This window comes from Solanum dulcamara, chromosome 5 (assembly GCF_947179165.1).
Source record: "Solanum dulcamara chromosome 5, daSolDulc1.2, whole genome shotgun sequence".
NCBI classification, from domain to species: Eukaryota; Viridiplantae; Streptophyta; class Magnoliopsida; order Solanales; family Solanaceae; genus Solanum; species Solanum dulcamara.
In genome coordinates, this window is record NC_077241.1 from 6,760,586 (window position 1) to 6,779,428 (window position 18,843).

General features: G+C 37.1%; 1 protein-coding gene across 1 annotated transcript in view; it reads left to right on the forward strand.

Annotated features, from left to right (window-relative positions):
• Positions 1-1,885: 1,885 nt before the first annotated feature.
• LOC129890281 (uncharacterized) overlaps positions 1,886-18,843 on the forward strand; it is an 84,587-nt gene continuing 67,629 nt past the window's right edge. Inside the window, exons 1-2 of the mRNA XM_055965853.1 lie at positions 1,886-2,258; positions 2,351-2,475. The gene's annotated coding sequence lies outside the window, so the exon portion shown is untranslated. The remainder of the gene's footprint in view (positions 2,259-2,350; positions 2,476-18,843) is intronic.

Consider the following 18,843-nt stretch of genomic DNA (forward strand, 5'->3'; position numbering starts at 1 on the left):
TTTACTACATAAAATATCTCCATTATCTGAGGTACATGCAATATTTCCTTGTGCATTTGATGGCTCAGGGTGTTCACTCTTCTTCTTGAACCGACAATCTTTCTTGAAGTGCCCTTTCTTGCCATAGTTGTAACACTTGATATTCTTTTTACTTCTTGATTAAGATCTTCCATGATTGTGACTCCCATTGGATCCACGTTTCGTTGGTCTTCCTCTCACCATCATCAAAGCTTCAGCTTGCTGCGAACTTGCTTGTCTGTCTTCCTTATTTTTACGCCGATTTTCTTTTTCTAAGATAACGGCTGCAATTTCATCGAAAACTAGACTGTCTGTATTGTTCGTCATGTTGATGACGAATTGATCATATGAGTCAGACAGACTTTGAAGTTGAAGCTCCACACGTTCAGTCCCCTCTATTTTACAACCCATTATTGTAAGTTGCGAAAATAGAGTATTCAAAGTATTGATCTGTTCAGTAACTGACATGGACTCTGCCATTCGAAGAGTATACAATCTTTTTTTAAGAAGATTTTATTATACAAAGACATGGCCTCATACAGTCGTGTAAGAGTATCCCATATTTCCTTCGCCGTATATTTTTCAGCCACACAAGACAACACTTGATCAGCTAGTGCCAAGTGTAGATCAACAACTGCATTGCTGTTTATGTCGTTCCACTTGCTATCATCAGTGAAGTCTGTGGGTCTGCCTTCAATTGCAGCTAAACAATTGTCCTTTTTCAATATCGCTTTTATTTTCATTTTCCATAATGAAAAATTAGTCCCATTGAATTTCTCAACGTCAAACTTTGTTGTATTCGACATTGTTATTTGCTTCACACCCTTCTAGATCATTTCTGAGTATTTTTGCGAACAATAGTGACTAAATATACCGCTATCAAAATTTACTATTCACGTGAATAGTACTTTTCACCAAATTTTACTATTCACAAAAAATTACTATTTATAGATAGTACCTTCGCATAAAATAGACAGAATAATCGAGGGCTCTGATACTACTGTTGGGTGGAGGAGGCACCACAACTAAAGTTTGATATGATAATAAATAAAGAAAATAAATTGGACACGAGAATTTTACGTGAAAATCCCTCAAACAGATAGAGAGGAAAAATCACGGGGTAGAAGAATTCACTATGATAATATAAGAGTACACTGCTTTCAAGTATAAGGAGAAAACAACAATAAACACTTCTCTCTTATAAAAGGAACAACTACTAAAGAGGACATTCAAGACTAAAATATTTATCTTGGTGTATAACTCTCTTTGTATTTTTACTCTCACTTTTCTGAATGAATTAAATGAGGGCACGAGACCCTCTATTTATAGAAAGATGAAAACGCGTAAAAGGATGGAGTATACGCGTTTTCATTTCCATCCATATGCATCTTAAGCGAATTGACTTTTGTTTGTTTTCTCTGTTTTGAATTTTTTCCTTTTCCATATGAAAGTATACCTTTTTTGGCAAAGCAAAGAGAGAGTAGTGAGATAGGATAACAAAACTTGCTAGAAAGAATAAATTTTTTCTGCTATTCAATCATGTAAGCACAAGAAATATTGTTAATGGCGATTGATTATCCACACAATGATCAGGTTTAGCGTAAGTAGAATCTAGAAAGTGAGACAAGATAGACAGAGACACGGGGACTAAAGCCAAATTTTAATATGAGGCCTAAAATCTAAATAATTCAACTTTCTATTTATTTATTTAAAATTATTTTTCTAATTTTATCAATTTAAGTTGAAAAAATTCCTTTATTGAGGCAATTATTAAATAAATTCTTAACATAATTCTATGAATAATAAGTGACAAGTTAAATGAAGAAAATTTTTAGAATCATTAAGTATGATTTAAGAAATTGATAACTTGGACTCCTACCCGGTTTCTTCTGTCTGATTTTATGTCTTCCTCCACAACCCTCCTCCCCCTCGCCAACATCTCCTTTGCTTAAAATGCCCCTCTATATCACACCTCTCTTGCGTCCCTGATGCTGCTTCCTCCTCCCCTGGTTACTTGTGCCCTCTTTGTTCTTACCCTAATTTCACTTTCTTTTATGTTACTCCCAATGATGCTAATAACACAATTGAAATCAACCTCCATTTGGCTAAACAGTTGTTTGTTGCTGCTATCATTGATTTTGAGTCTATCCACAATGTCGCCGTTATGGGCATATTAACGCCGACGTTAGGGTCAAGGAAGCTCTGTCAGCCAAGGCCAAAGCTGCCCAAATTTTGGATAGGTAACCGCTAAATAATCTGCTGGACAACCAAGATCATCAATTTGCTTCCAAATTCTTGCTACTTGTTTTTGATACTTCAGTTAACGATACAGGGGAAAACAAGATACATGAAGCAAGCGGATGCTCTTCTCAATCTTAAGATGCAGATGATTGTGATACCCTTGATGATTAGCTCAAGTATTTGCAAACTTGCAATTCTAAAACAGTGCTATATAAGGTTTTTTGTTTTCTTTTTCTGTTGTGTGGTTTCTGGCCTCTTGCAACTTCACTCTATTTTTGAATGCTCGGCTATTTCGGGGGCTGTTTTTCGGCTAATAGAGGAATTGGAATTATTCATTTAACTGTATCTAGCTACTGTTAATGCCCCTCACATTTTTTTTTTAAATAAAACAGTGGTAGGTGTGAAAAGAACCCCATCACGAGTGAAATAGAAAATGAAACCTTAAGCTCCAAAGCAGTGGAGGATCCAGGGTTGAAGAATGTGTATTTATAGGGAGAGTGATTAATATATACTGATAACTGTTTAATTTTACTATCTGTATATGAGCAGTTGCAAAAGATAAGTAACCATCTTTTGTTAATTACTTACCATTCATGCTATATAAAATATGTTTTTTAAGTTAAATGATAGAAAATTTCATCGGTTAAAGTGAAGTGAGTCGCTACAATTTGTGAAAATTAAAAATTTATGATACATATATTAGTTTAGTACTATATAATCAAATTTCAATTAACATTAACTAATTTCAACATCCCATATGCAATCATATCAGTATTACTCCAAATCCTCAATGTTAAGATTTAAAGAATCAACCTGTTTATCGTTGGGATCATTTTGCGTTTCACTGTTTGAAGCACAAATTTATTTGAAGTGCATGCTTCGTCACTGTTTGAAGCACAAATTTATTTGAAGTGCATGCTTCGTCCATGAAGCCATGACCCCTCACTTTCCATCCCTTTAAGCAACGAAGCTAGGACATTTAATAACACTGGTTAAAAACAAAGGAAGAATATTTGGAAGGACTATGGACTTCCTAATTATTCTGTTCGTCCTGTTTTGTACAAGACATGTGGTAGCTTCATATTACCGAGGACATAGGAAGGAGTGGAGGTCGTGCATTAGGGTAGAAGGTTAGTAGGGATAGAGTGTTGTCTTGCCTTGCGAAGGTTTAGGCTTGTTAGTGCCTGTCGTAGTCCTAGTTGTTTATTGTAGTTCTTGCCATATGTTGTTTATTGTGTTTCGATTATCACACTATTTTGCTGCTGTTATTGTTTTTTTCTTGTAGACTTTTTACTGATCTTATTAACGGCTATGCTTTCTATACTTGGGTTTGATGCACTTGAGTCAAGGTCTTTCGGAAACAACCTCTCTACCTCCACGAGGTAGTGGTAAGGTCTACGCACGCTCTACCATCCCCAGACTCTACTTAGTGAGATTTCACTAGGTATGTTGTTGTTGTTCTCCAGTTTTGTACAAGACATTTGACTAACATATTTTTTTTTGACAAGTACAAGTAAATTGTATTTCATAAAGGTTTAATACATAGTTTACCCCTCGAGTGTATCCAAATCCTATTACATGCTTCTCTTTCAGGGAAAACCTTTTACAGTCAAATGTTTAGACAAACCATTCCTGCCACGTTGCACACGCCTATTTTTACACACAAAATAGGGGAGTGAAGAGCCACAAAAGTGTCTAAAGCTTCATATGAACGCCTTGTGTCTACTGTTTTATTACATCTTTTTAGTTTTTTAACATCATCATCTTCATCGTCAAGAACATAACGCAACAACAACTATGAAAACTGACTCGATCACATCGACAAGAAATAAACAACAATGACGGCATGGAAAAGTTAATATTCTTAGTGTGGGATTAATATTCATAATAGCTGTTCCACCAACTTCTATGTGTGGGACTAATAAGGAAAGATTTAATACTCATAACTGTTTTGGAATTTATAATTTAATCATCATTAGAAAAGGCGGGGGAGAAGAAGTAATAAAGTTTGTGTCTGCACAGTCTTCCAATTGTAGATTGTTTTTTCTCCTTTATCTTTAAATACCCTTTGGAAAATATTTACTGGTAGGGTGAAGAAAAGAGTTTTAGGGATGAGAGATGGCCAATGGAGATTGGGATTTTGTTTATGTGGGAATAAGAGGGAGGGATGGAGAAATGAAGATGATGGAGTGGTGGCCATCGGTTGATCTGGGATTTTTATTAAAAAAAGATGAAGTATTTTCAAAGTAAATGACACATTTCACAGCCTACTTGAGCGTGACATACACATGTTCTAGAAAAATAGTCAAGCACAAAAGTGGCGTCTTAGACACACTCGGAGAAATGTTTGGTGCGTAAACGGTTCCCCTAATGGATAATATGTCAGTTTCTAGAGAGACAAATGGATAGGCAACTCCCCTTTAATGGTTGCTTATCCTAACATGTTTCAGATAGCTAGGGAACGAAATTTTACTAATCAGCAAAATAGAGAAGGGAATTCTTGGAACATCATCCTCAGAAGGAACTTACAGGATCAGGAAATGGAGGAGTTGGTCAGCGTACTAGCAGCACTTCATAATGTTGCAATTAACAGTGAAACACTAGACCAATTCAATTGGGGAGAAAAAAGGGATGGGAAGTTCTCAGTTAAAGCAGCATTCAAGCTTCTAGGCCCACAAAATGCAATTACAGACCAGTGACCACTGGCCTTGAAAGCTTATATGGAAGAACAAACTGCCCCCTAAGATTAGTTGCTTCAGCTGGATTGCACTTGATGGAGCTTGCCTGACCCAAGACAACCTGGCCAGAAGGAAGTTTCAGATGGCTACCAGATGTTATATATGCATGAAGGAAGCAGAAACACACAACCACCTATTTCTACAATGTCAAATAGCAGCAGACCTATGGAATATGTTTTAAGCTCTTTTTGGTCTCAAATGGGTCATGCCTCAGAATATCAGGGATGTATTGATAAGCTGTAGTTGCTGGAAAGTTGATAGCACCATCAAGAGAATCTGGAATATGATACCTGCAGCCATTTTTTGGAGTATCTGGAACAAAAGGAATAGAAGATACTTTGATGAAATATCAACTACCTACCAATCTTTAAAAGCTATTTGCCTCATGTTTTTGTATAGTTGGGTTTATTTATCCCCTCTAGATTCCCCTGATTCATTTCTGAAGTTTGTTAGCTCCCTGACTCTTAACTAACAAAGTAAAGGAGAGCTGACCTTTTGCTACTTTGCTTTTGTAACTATTATGCATCTACTTGATGCCTGCAATAGAACTAATTACTTCATTAAAAAAAAAGGGTTCCCCTTGAAGGAAGGGTGTGTAATAGGGATAAGGCTATAAGCTTGAGGGTAAACTATGTATTAAGACTTTCATAAACAAACAGTACCAAGTTGGTACTGCATCACTACAAACAAACTGGAACTAAACCCCTTGCAAATGGAGGGAATCTAAGAACTCTAGCATAACATCAGTGTCCAAATCCCAAAAAAGCATTACACCAAGTCATAAGATTCTGAATACATCTACAACCACAACATACCCATTATAGTCCCACAAGTGGGGTCACACAAACTTTACCTCTACCCTTGGAGGGTAGATTGGCTGTTTTAGACTCTCTGCTCGAGAACATGTTTGAATGCAGAGCAAGAGTACAAAGCAATGATGAAAATTATGAAAAAAAGGTACTGACAGTAAAATAATGTAATGTGGATAGCTAACGTAAATTAAACAACTGTGGTACTAAAATCAAAGGATAAGATAATACCATCATAAGAATAATAACTGATAAGGAAACATATAGATGCTCCAGACTAGAACCCCGCTCTATCACCAGCAAGGTGGGAAATGCTCGACTAGCCACTGACCGTCTAACTTAATCCTCTCTATCCTCAACGCACCCAGGACTTCTTTCAAGCCATTGTCCACATAATGCAAAGAGGAATGATCATCCAAGTCTTCTTTTGCCTATTTCTCACTGGCTGACCCTTCAAACTCCATAAGGCTTGCTTCACATTAGCAAGCATGCCCCAATGTATACCATAAAAATTGAAAAACATGCACCATATTGCCAAGAATACTTAGAATGTACTAGAAGATTTACTGTCTTCCCATTTTCCTTACAAAGATGGCACCAACTACATAGGCTAAGTCCTTCTTTACAATTTTGTCCTGCGTCGGTCCCGCTTCGTGGGCTGCTATCCAACCAAAACATGCAACCTTGCTTGGAGCCTCTGTCTTCCAAATCATTTTCCAAGGCCAATTACAAGTTATTACTGATCAACTTTCCTCAACAGCTGGTGCTAACATGATTTCACTGGGAATTCTTTTTCCTTACTGCCTTCCCATCAAACAGAGTTTTTGGGTACGCTATCCAATGCAATTCCGTTAGTAATCTCCAGTAACATTTTAACTCTTGTCAGTTTCCTAGTCAGGAAAATTCCTTCTAAACTCGTTCCATATAGAAAATTCCTTCTAAACTCTTTCCGTATAGAAAATTCCTTCTAAACTGAAAATTACAGCAATTACCATCCCAAACATCAACAATTGCACAACTTCTGTTGATTACGCTGTACAAATCAGGAAAGGCATCCACTTGGAAAGCTGTTATCAATTTTAATTATTAAGAGCAAAACTCGTGGGACCTTTTGTGGGAATAATGGGAAAACATAAATGATTAGTCTACAAGAAAGCTAGCAACCAACTTCTATCTCATCTAGAAAAAAGAATCCTTATCCTCCTTAAGCTCCGATCTTGCAGATTACGATAAAAAGAGAGGGAAGATATTTTTTAGGCCTCTATATTCTCATTTTGAATTAGTTATTATGGCAACTTTTTATACTCTCTGTGTTACCTTAAAAATTTGTTCCCTCGCTTTCCTTCGTCCATCCTCCCTAAAAGAATAAAAGGATATCCCCAAAACTGCTTTTTTGATACAACTATCTGCGGAGATGGCATATTGCATGTATTATCTTTTCGTTTGGTTGATAAATTAAGATATTATATATTTGCACTAATCTTGTGTAATAGAAATTGTGTTTGGAAATCTTGCTCTAGTTGCTGCCATTAATTCAATTTCTGCTTTTATTCACCAGATCAGGAAATCTGAAACGACTTAGTATTGCATGTTGCTGTGGTATGGTATGTGACGGCTTGGCTGAAGCAGTTCAAAAGCTCCCATTGTTAGAAGAGTTGAGTCTGGCAGGTTGCAAATTTTTGTTTGTGTCTTTTAGGGAATGCAGTTGACAAATATAACATGTCTTCTCATGATAACATGTATGCTGGTTATTACTTTGGTTTTTGAAGAGATCTACTTGTGCTCATGTTTCTAGCTTTCGCCTAATTTTGAAGTTGTGGGCTTTCTTTGGTTAGCAGATTATGAACTGGTCTTCATGTGTTCACTGAATGAGTATTATCAAGTGTATCATATTGCCTTATCGGTATTAGTATTTCCCATGCAGAAAGAGCAAAATGTGTTTTACCTATTCTACATTACAAAAGTTCGAAGAGCAAGATGCTCTATTATAATAATACTTCATAGATCCTCAAGTCAAAGTAATTCCACGATTATGTGTCTGTGAAAATGTACTAAAAGATACTCCTAGTAAATTTACGCCCCAGTTTTTTGATATAGCAGGTATAGGTTAAGAATAATAATATTATAAAGAGCTATATTTGTTATAGAAACTTGTAAATATTGTTGTAGAACATTCAATGATCTGTTTTGCATCAATTGTGTTGAATATTATAAAAACGAGTGAATTAATAGGACATCTAACTGACAAAAATGTATTACAGCATATTGTACTGAAACTCTAGCTCATTTGTTGTTTTGCCCCTTGTTGAGCTCTTTTTGGAGTGAAGTCTTGTAACCTTGACTTTTTTTGGACATAGGTAAAGGACAAAGAGGGAAAAAATAAAACAAAAGGGGACAATTTGGATGAAATCTTTTCAAGTGAGTATTTATTCAATCCATTACCTAGTAACCTTCAATTTTACTGGCACTTTATGATTTTGAACATTTCCTTCAAGCATGTGGTTATTATCTGGACTCATCTATCTTTATTCATGTGGGAATTTACTTCTGATTTGGTTCTTGATCACAAGATGCTTCCTGTTTCTTTTTTTTTTTACCATCATTCCAGCAAGAGTGGCATCAAGAAGTTTGGTGGGTATGTATAGTATACAAAAACTCCGATTCCCTTGAAAATGTAGGGATCTGAGGAACTCTACATGGTAGCTAGTCATATACATTTAGCATGTTACACTAATAGGCCTGTTAGAATAGGAATAGGTGTACATAATCCTACTTAGAATAGGAATAGAAATAGCAATAGTTTATAGTATCCTATTTGGAAAAGGATTGTTTTATAGTGTTTATAAATTGGTTCTTTGTGTAATATTGTTCTTACACAATTTAATAATATTTTTCTCCTATATTTCTCACATGGTATCAGAGCATTGGTGAGAAACTTACAAGAAAGAAAACCCAATCAGTTTCCGGTGACCATTAAAAGGCTGGTTGTCGTCGTTTTTTTGTTTTGTAAGTGTTTTGCGAAAACGAACAATACCACGAGGTGCGGAACACTCAGGTGAGCAAACCCAGTGAGCTCCTCTGAGATCTGCGTCGCCACGCGCTTCACGCGCCGGCGCGTGTGGCAGTTTTCGGCCAGTTTTCGAATTCCTGTTTTTTCGAGTGTGGTCGCCTCTGCATCCCAAGGCTGACCATATATTTGTATTTTGATTCCGACCAGATTACGATAGTTAAATCTGTCTTTTCTAGATTACGGCAGTCAGATCTTCTCCAAAAATATTTTCAGAGTCCAGATTTTTTCCCCCAGATTCCTATATATTTTTGTTTTTCATAATATATCTTTCGGGATTGATATTTTTGGCTCCAAAAATATAGGAAGTTCACGTCCTATGATTACGTCGGAACCATTGATGGGAAGCTCAAATTACTTAGCTTAGGCTTCCTCGGTTGAGCTGTGGTGTAAGGGTGAAGGTGTTCAAAATCACTTAACCATAATGTTTGTATGGTAGATGAAAAGGCCAAGGCTAGTGAGGAAGATGCAAAAGTCAAAACACAATGGGTGAAAGTTGATGCTCAATTATGTAGTCTCTTATGGCGATCTATCGATTCCAAGTTGATGCCCTTGTTTCGCCCATCCCAGACATGTTATTCAGTTTGGGAAAAGGCTTGTGCTTTATACACTAATGACATTTCTCGATTCTATGATGTGATATCTCGAATGACCAACTTAAAGAAATAAGATTTCGATATGTCTACTTACTTGGGACAGGTACAAGCAGTCATGGAGGAATTTGAAATGTTGATGCTAGTTACTACGAATGTGGAAAAACAACAAGGCCAGGGACAAATGTTGTTTCTAGTTTTTACACTTGCTGGACTTCCTACTTACCATGATTCAGTGCGTGATCAGATTTTAGCTAATCATGTAGTTCCTACAATTGATGAATTATTCTCTCGTCTACTTCGTCTTACCGCGCCTCCCAATCACAAAGTAGCCTCCTCACCAACCATTGACTCCTCTGCTCTTGCATCTTAAACCATAGAAAAATGAACATATTAATCTATGGAGAATTAGCGAGGAAGAGGGTGTTTTGGAAAACCTCGATCCAAGTGTAGTCATTGTCATAAACTTCGGCATACTCGTGACATGTTATATTTTGCATGGTCCACTACCTAGTTATGATCCTATTGCTCTAAAGGAATATAATGAGTTCCTTCGAAATTGTGCAAGTAAGCAGACATCTCCACAAGTAGCATCTGTAGCTCAACCAAATCAATCATCTAATAATGCTCATATAGAATATGATGAGTATCTCCAGTATCGAGCAAGTAAGCAAACGTCACCACAAGTAGCTTCGGTTGCACAACCTGATGTTTCTGTTGCAGGTAATTCTTTCGCTTGTGTTTCACAATCTAGTGCTCTTAAATCATGGGTCATGAACTCAGGCGCTTCTGATCATATCTCTGGTAATAAATCACTTTTGTCTGATATTGCTTATTCACAGTCTCTTCTAGCTATTACTTTAGCTAATGGGATCCAAACAAAACCAAAAGGGGTTGGCAATGCCAAACCCTTATCTTCTGTCACTCTAGACCTTGTTTTGTATGTCCTGGCTCTCCTTTTAATTTGGCATCCGTTAGTCGTTCGACGCGTGCCTTACATTGTGGCATATTCTTTTTTGATGATTTCTTTCTCATGCAGGATCGCAGTACGGGACAGACTATTGGCACAAGGTATGAATCACAAGGCCTTTACTATCTTACCTCTTCAAATTCCTTCATAGCATGCTCCATTATAGATCCTCCAGACCTAATTCACAAACGTTTGGGACATCCGAGTCTATCCAAGCTGCAAAAGATGGTGCCTAGTTTGTCTAGTTTAAACTATGAGTCGTGTCAACTTGGGAAACACACTCGTGCTACTTTTTCACGTAGTACTGAGGGTCATTCAGAGTCTATTTTTTCATTGGTTCATTCTGATATTTGGGGTCCCAGTAGAGTTAGTTCACCCTTAGGATTTCGTTATTTTGTTAGTTTCATTGATGATTATTCAAGATGTACTTGGGTTTTCTTAATCAAAGATCATTCTGAGTTATTTTCTATATTCAAAAGTTTCTTTGCTGAAATACAAAATCAATTGTGTCTCTATTCGTACTTTTCGTAGTGATAATGCCTTAAAATACTTATCCTCCCAGTTTCAGGAGTTTATGACTCACCATAGAATTATTCACCAAACATCTTGTCCGTACATCCCCCAACAAAATGGTGTCGCAGAAAGGAAGAATAGGCATCTCATTGAGACCGCTCGCACTCTTCTCATTGAATCTCATGTCCTGTTGCGTTTTTGGAGAGATGCAGTCCTTGCGTCTTGTTATTTAATTAATAGAATGCCCTCATCTTTATTCAGAATCAAGTTCCACATTCCATACTGTTTCCTCAGTCACGTCTTTACTCTATCCTCCCTCGTATCTTTGGGAGCACATGCTTTGTTTATAACTTAGCCCTAGGGAAAGATAAATTAGCCCCTCTTGTCCTCAAATGTGTCTTCCTTGGTTACTCTCGAGTTCAAAAAGGCTATCATTGTTATTCACCTGAACTTCATCGATACCTTATGTCCGCCGATGTCACATTCTTTGAATCTCAACCTTACTATACATCTTCCGATCATACTGAGGTCTTACCTGTACCAACTTTTGAGGAATCTACGGTCTCTCCTACATCTCTAGTTGTAGTGCCATCACTCCTGGCTTATCATCGTTAGCGTCCAGTTGTAGTGCCTGATGATTTATGTCATGTGCCGGACCCTGCTCCTATTGCGGACTTGCCTCCTCCTAGCCAACCGATTGCACTTCAAAAAGGTATACGATCCACTCGAAATACTAACCCACATTATACTTTCTTGAGTTATCATCGTCTATCTTCACCACATTATGCCTTCGTATCATTTTTGTCTTCTATTTCCATTCCTAAGACTACAGGTAAAGCACTTTCTCATTCTGGATGGAGGCAGGCTATGATTAATGAAATGTTTGCTTTACATACGAGTGGTACTTGGGAGCTTGTTTTCCTTCCTGCAGGTAAATCAACTGTTGGTTGCCGTTGGGTTTATGCAGTCAAATTGGCTCAGACGGTCAGATGGATAGACTGAAGGCTCGCCTTGTTGCTAAAGGGTATACTCAGATAATTGGGCTAGATTATAGTGATACTTTCGCTCCCGTGGCTAAAACATCTGTCCGTCTTTTTCTATCTATGGTTGCTGTTTGTCATTGGCCTCTTCATCAGTTGGACATTAAGAATGCTTTTTTGCATGGTGATCTTGAGGAAGAAGTCTATATGGAGCAACCACCTGGTTTTGTTGCTCAGGGGCTAGTATCCTTGTATGTCGATTGCGTAGGTCACTATATGGTCTGAAACAGTCTCCTCGAGCCTGGTTTGGGAAGTTCAGCACAGTAATTCAGCAGTTTGGCATGACTCGCAGTGGAGCTGATCATTTTGTCTTTTATCGGCATTCTGCACCAAATCTGTGTTTTTATTTAGTTACGTTGATGATATCCTTATCATCGGCAATGATTAAGATGATATCACTAATTTGAAGCAATATCTCTTTCAGCATTTCCAGACTAAAGACTTCGGTAGACTGAAGTATTTTCTAAGTATTGAGGTTGCTCAATCTAGATTAGGTATTGTTATTTCTCAACGCAAGTATGCCTTAGACATTCTTGAGGAGACAGGAATGATGGGATGTAGACCCATTGACACTCCTATGGATCCGAATGTTAAACTCCTTCCAGGAGAGGGGTAGCCACTCAGTAATCCTGAAAGGTACAGACGGCTAGTTGGAAAGTTGAATTATGTCACAATGACTAGACCTGACATCTCTTTTTCTGTGAGTGTTGTAAGTCAGTTTATGACTTCTCCTTGTAATAGTCATTGGGATGCAGTTATTCGTATTCTGCGATATATAAAGTTAGCTCCCGGTAAAGGACTACTCTTCGAGGATCACAACCATGAGCATATCACCACATATATTGATGCTGATTGGGCAGGATCACCCTTTGATAGACATTCTACATCCGGTTATTGTGTTTTAGTAGGAGGTAGTTTGGTGTCGTGGAAGAGTAAGAAACAGAGTGTGGTTGCTCGATCTAGTGCTAAAGTAGAATATCGAGCAATGGCTGTAGCAACTTGTGAGCTAGTTTGGATCAAACAGTTGCTGAGAAGACTAAAATTTGGAGAAACCGGTCATATGGAACTTGTGTGTGATAATCAAGCGACCCTTCATATCGCATCAAATCCAGTGTTTCATGAGAGGACCAAGAACATTGAGATTGATTGTCACTTTGTCAGAGAAAGATACTCTCAGGAGATATTGTTACAAAGTTTGTGAAGTCAAGTGATCAACTTGCAGATATCTTCACCATGTCCCTCACCTTTCCTCATATTAATTTTATTTGTAACAAGCTAGGTACATATGATTTGTATGCACCAGCGTGAGGGGGAGTGTTAGAATAGGAGTAGGTGTACATAATCCTACTTAGAATAGATAGAAATAAGAATATTTATAGTATTCTACTTGGAAAAGAATTGTTTTATAGTGTCTATAAATAGGGTCTTTGTGTAATATTGTTCTTACACAATTTAATAATATTTTTCTCCTATATTTTTCACAAGGCCAAAAAGCACAAACACTTTTTTCTAAGTCCATGAATAGGCTTAGCATTGCCCTCAAAAGATCTTTGTTTTCTTTCAAGCCAAAGTACCAAATTACATGCTTGAATTGTTCTGTCTTCTTTTTGCACCCAAGGGTGTGGCTTAATGGTCATTAAGTGAGTTAGGAACTATGAGGTCTCATGTTCAGTTTCGAGCAGAGGCAAAACACATTAGGTAATTTTTTTTCATATGTCCAAGTCTTGGTGGACAGAGTTAATCGATACCTGTGTAGGTGGGAAGTAGCCCCGTGGAATTACTCGAGGTGTTTGCAAGCTAACCTGGTTATAAAAAAAATAGTTGTCTTCTCTTTTTTGGGTGCGCACATGACACTTTCTCTTTCTTGAGTGTCTTAACCAGTGTTAGAATAGGAATAGGAACAAGAATAGTGTATACAATCCTACGTAGAATAGGAATATGAATAGTATATAGAATCTTACTTGGATAAGGATTGTAATGCAGTGTCCTAGTTGGAAAATGAGTCTAATATAGTGTCTATAAATAAGGTTTCAATGTAATAATGTAGATACACAATTCAATAATATTCTTCTCCAATATTTCTCACAACCAGGATACTATTAGTTATGTTCTTTTTTTGAGAATGGTAAACTTTATTTCTATATATCCACAGGTATACTACATCAAAGTGTAGCCCCCCTTCACAAAAGTTGTCACTTTAAAAAAACCTAGTATTACTAGTTACAATTGGTCGATGGCATTAAAAACATCTTCTGTGCTATCTATAGCTACTTGTTTACACCAAAAATAATAAAGGCCTAAGTAGTCTGTCTTGATCTTGTGTATATTGCTTTGTTTGCCTTCGAAGTACCTCTGGTTCTTCTCTTTCCATGTAGTCCATCATATACATGCTGGGACCATCTTCCATCTCTCCTCCTTCACTGCATTGCCATCTCTATTCTAGCTTCTTAGCACCTCTTTAATTCTCCCAGGTTTCACCCATGTGATCCTCCTCTTATGGATGAACATCTGCCACAGCTGGTCTGTCCATTTGCAGTGCAAAAAGAGATGGTTGACTGTCTCAATCTGTTCTTCACATAGGTAGCATCTGAGCAGATTGAATTTCCTCTGGTTCAGGTTCTCGTGGGTGAGGACTGCTTCCTTGGCCAATAACCAGGTTAAATAGTTTACCTTATAAGACACTTTGGTCTGCCAAATCATTCTCCATGTCCACCTTATCTCCTGTGTATTTGTTCCTTTCAAATCTTTGTAAACTGACCTGACGGTAAAAATACCTTGGTTATCCACCTTCCACACCAAACTGTCCTTCTCTTCTGTATGACTGAGACTTCGAGGAACTGTATCCTGGAAAGCAGCTATAATGGTCATATCCTAGTCATTGAGATACTTCTAAGATGAGGGTTCCATCCTTGTTCTGTCCATAGTTCTGCCATAGTTGCACCCTTAAATTGGCACTTACTGTATAGCTTAGAAAAGGTTTGCTTTAAGGACCCTTGACCACACCATATGTCCTTCCAAAAGGCCACCTTTTCACCATTTCCAACCTTGCAACTTGTTTTGTGAGAACTAGTTGCTGTAGGTTTTCCTAATGGACCTCCATACATTGCAATTATAAGGAGTGGTCACCTCCTCTGTCATCCATCTATACTGCATGCAATATTTGCTCTAATCACCTCTTTCCGTAGAGCTTCTTCTGGGGATGCAAACTTCCAGAACCACTTCATCATCAAGCTCTTATTATTGATGTTCATATCTCTGATATTCTACCCCCTCCTCTCTTGCTTACTAATAGCTCCTCGCATTTCACTAAGCGATATTTCTTCTTGTCTTCACTTTTCTGCCATAAGAAATTTCTTCTGGTAGCATCTAATCTTTTAGTCACACTGTCTGGGGTAGGAAAGACTGACATCATATGTGAAGGAAGAGAATCAAATACACTCTGAGGATAGGTATTGACTTTTCCGGTTTGGCATTTGTTTCTCACTTTTCTCTATCACACCACTCCAGATGTCATTTCCATGTAAATTGTGGGGAGTTCACCTCTCCCCCTCCCCCCCATCCCATCACCATCCAACATTTCTGCCAAATCCTCAATGTTGGGAACTGTATTAACTGGGTAAATGAAGCTTTTACCCTAGGTAATATGCAAACCAGATACTGCTTCAAAGATGTTCTGTGGCTCCACAAAACGCTAGGGGTTCATTTGGTAGGGTGTATAAGAATAATGCTAAATAGAGTGTATTAGTAAAGCTTGCATTAGTTATGCTTGCATTATTTCTTATTCATTTTTGGTTTGGTGTATTAAAAATAGCATGCGTTGCATAATTTTTTTTAAAAATATTTATTTACAAAGATACCCTCAACAAATTAGTGGAAAAGATGTAAAAAAGGTTTTGAGGGGCAGTTGGATCTTTAATCATGCTAATAAAAAAAGGGCAGCCCGGTGCACTAAAGCTCCCGCTATGCGCGGGGTCCGGGGAAGGGCCTGACCACAAGGGTCTATTGTACGCAGCCTTGCCTTGCATTTCTGCCAGAGGCTGTTTCCAAGGCTTGAACCCGTGACCTCCTGGTCACATGGCAGCAACTTTACCAGTTAATACATACACTCAATACCAGTGTTTTAAAAGGCAGGGGCATGTAGTGAGACGTTTTATGCAGTACTTGGCAAGACGTAAGCCCTGAGACACGGGGTGTAAGTCCCATGTATCTACGGGGAGTACATCTCATGTATATTCAATTTTATTACTAAGAAAATAAGCAAAAGTAAATCTTTCAATGATTTTACAAATAAGTTTTAATAAATAACCAATAATAGAAAAATAATGTTATAATTATTATTTGAGAAAGGTATTAATAACCAATAATATAGAAAAAAGTATTATAATTACTTAGTAAGGTAACAATAATCAACACAAAAAATGATAATTGCCAAAATAATCTTTAAAATGAAATCATCAACCATATTCACATTTACTAGTCTTTCCCACCCTCAATTAATATTTGCACTGTTTATTGTTTATATATTTTAGGGATAATGGTCCGAAAAATATCTGAACTTTGACGAAAATTGCTGTAACAATCCCAAACTTTGGACGGGCCCTATTACCTTTCTGCACTATTTAATAGTGCATTTTAAAAGTATATTCGTGATTGAATTAATCTAAATTTTTGTGGGTTTGATACATATTGACGTTATTGTTGATTTTGAAGTTAAAATTTTAAGATTCTTCATTGACTTCAAGGATATTACATTCAACACAAAATCAAGTTCATTGACTTCAACTATACAAACTAGCAAATATAAACACTTTCAAACTTACATCAACCCAAGAAAATGCTTCAACTAGCTATTTTGATCCAAACCAACAACACTTTCAAATTTAACTCAACCACGAATATACTTTTAAAATGCACTATAAAGTAGTGAAGGGGGGTAATAGGGTCCGTCCAAAGTTTGGGATTGATACAACAATTTTTGTCAAAGTTCGGGTATTTTCGGGACCATTATCCCTATATTTTAAAAAAGAAGAAAGTTTTCTCAGGAACATATTGCTATGAAAACTCTATCCTATCAATTTTAGACACGATTATCTAAAATATTATTTATAGCAGTGTCATTTTCTATGAGATTATTTATACATTTTAGAAAAAAACACTACAACCTGAAAAAACATGATAGCTGAAAATATAAATATCATTACACTAATAATAAAAAATATGATTTACGGCAAAAATGCTATAAGAACCAAAAAATAAATTAAACATGATAGCATAAAATATAAATATTATTACACCAATAATAAAAAATATGATTTAAAGCAAAAATGGTTTAAGAACCAAAAAAAAATAATTAAACATGATAGCATAAAATATAAATATCATTACACTAATTAACGCCCGAGGCACACGTTTTTGCGCCAAGGACTTACCTTTTTATGCTCGGGGCTTACGCCTCAAATTCTAGGACTTACGCCCTATGGATATACTCCTTCAATTTGCACCTCAGAGTGTTTCTGGTACGCCTGGGACTCGCCCCAAAAACATTTTTTAAAACACTGCTCAATACACAATAGAGTGGTACATAAGTTGAAGAAGTGTACCAAATAAGGTACTACTAATACACAAAGGTAATGCATGCATTATTTCTTCTAATACACTCTACCAAATGACCCCAAGGTGTCATCTGCATATTGCAGATATGTTATCTCTAAATTGTTACCTACACTGTCTACCGCTTGGAATCCTCTGACAACCTCAATCTCTTGCTGTTTGTATAAGACTGCTCAGTCCCTCCATGGCTAGGATGAAGAGGAAAGGGGACAGTGGATCCCCTTGCCTCGGTCCCCTATAGGAAGAGAAAAAACCACATGGAATCCTATGTAGCAACATTGAAAACTTTACTGTGTTGATGCATTGTCTGATCCACCCGAGCCACTTTGTGCTAAAACCCACCCTCTGTAGCATATTCATTGAGAAATCTCAGTTCAGGTGATCATATGCTTTCTGGATATCCAACTTACATAGAATCCCTGCGTTTTTGTCTTGAGTCCACACACTCATTTGCCACTAACACTGCATCCATGATTTGTGTGTTCTTGATGAAGGCCATCTGTTGTCTGTCTACCAGCTTATGCATCACTCTTCTTAGCCTTTCGGCTAAAAGTTTAGCAATGATTTTGTAAACTCCCCTCCACTCACTAGACTTATAGTTGTAAAATCATTTAACTCCATTGCTCCTACCTTTTTAGGGATTAAGGCCACTAAAGTTGCATTTATGCTTCGTTCAAATTCCTCCTTCTCATGGAAAGGTTTAACAACTGCCACTACCCCATTATTAATGATGCTCCAACAATGGCCAAAAAATGCCATTGTGAATCCATCAGGCCATGCCTTGTCCCCAGCACAATACCTGATGCTATCTATGATTTCCTGCTCTTCAAATGGGGCCATCAACATATTATTGTCTTCTTCATTGATCACGGGTCAGTCTGTCATTTCAAGGTCAGGCCTCCGGTCTTTGGTTTTTGAGTACAATTTCTCATAGTACTCTATTATCTCCTTCTTCACCTCTTCTGGTTCAGTCACTAACACCTCATGATGTGAAATCCTAAATTCTCCAAAAAATATGATTTGGAATTCCACATCATGATTTCAAATTCTTTTGATTGTGAAAACTTGACCCATATATTAATTTTTTGTAAAAAAAAAGACCCATCTTTTTAAATTTTGCAAAAAAAGGCATGTTCGGCATGAATAGATTGTCTGTACCATGTAAAAGGATTATATTAAAGAATAACTAGTTACTACTATTGTTGACTAGTGAATCTTTATAAAATTATGTGTATTTGGAAGTT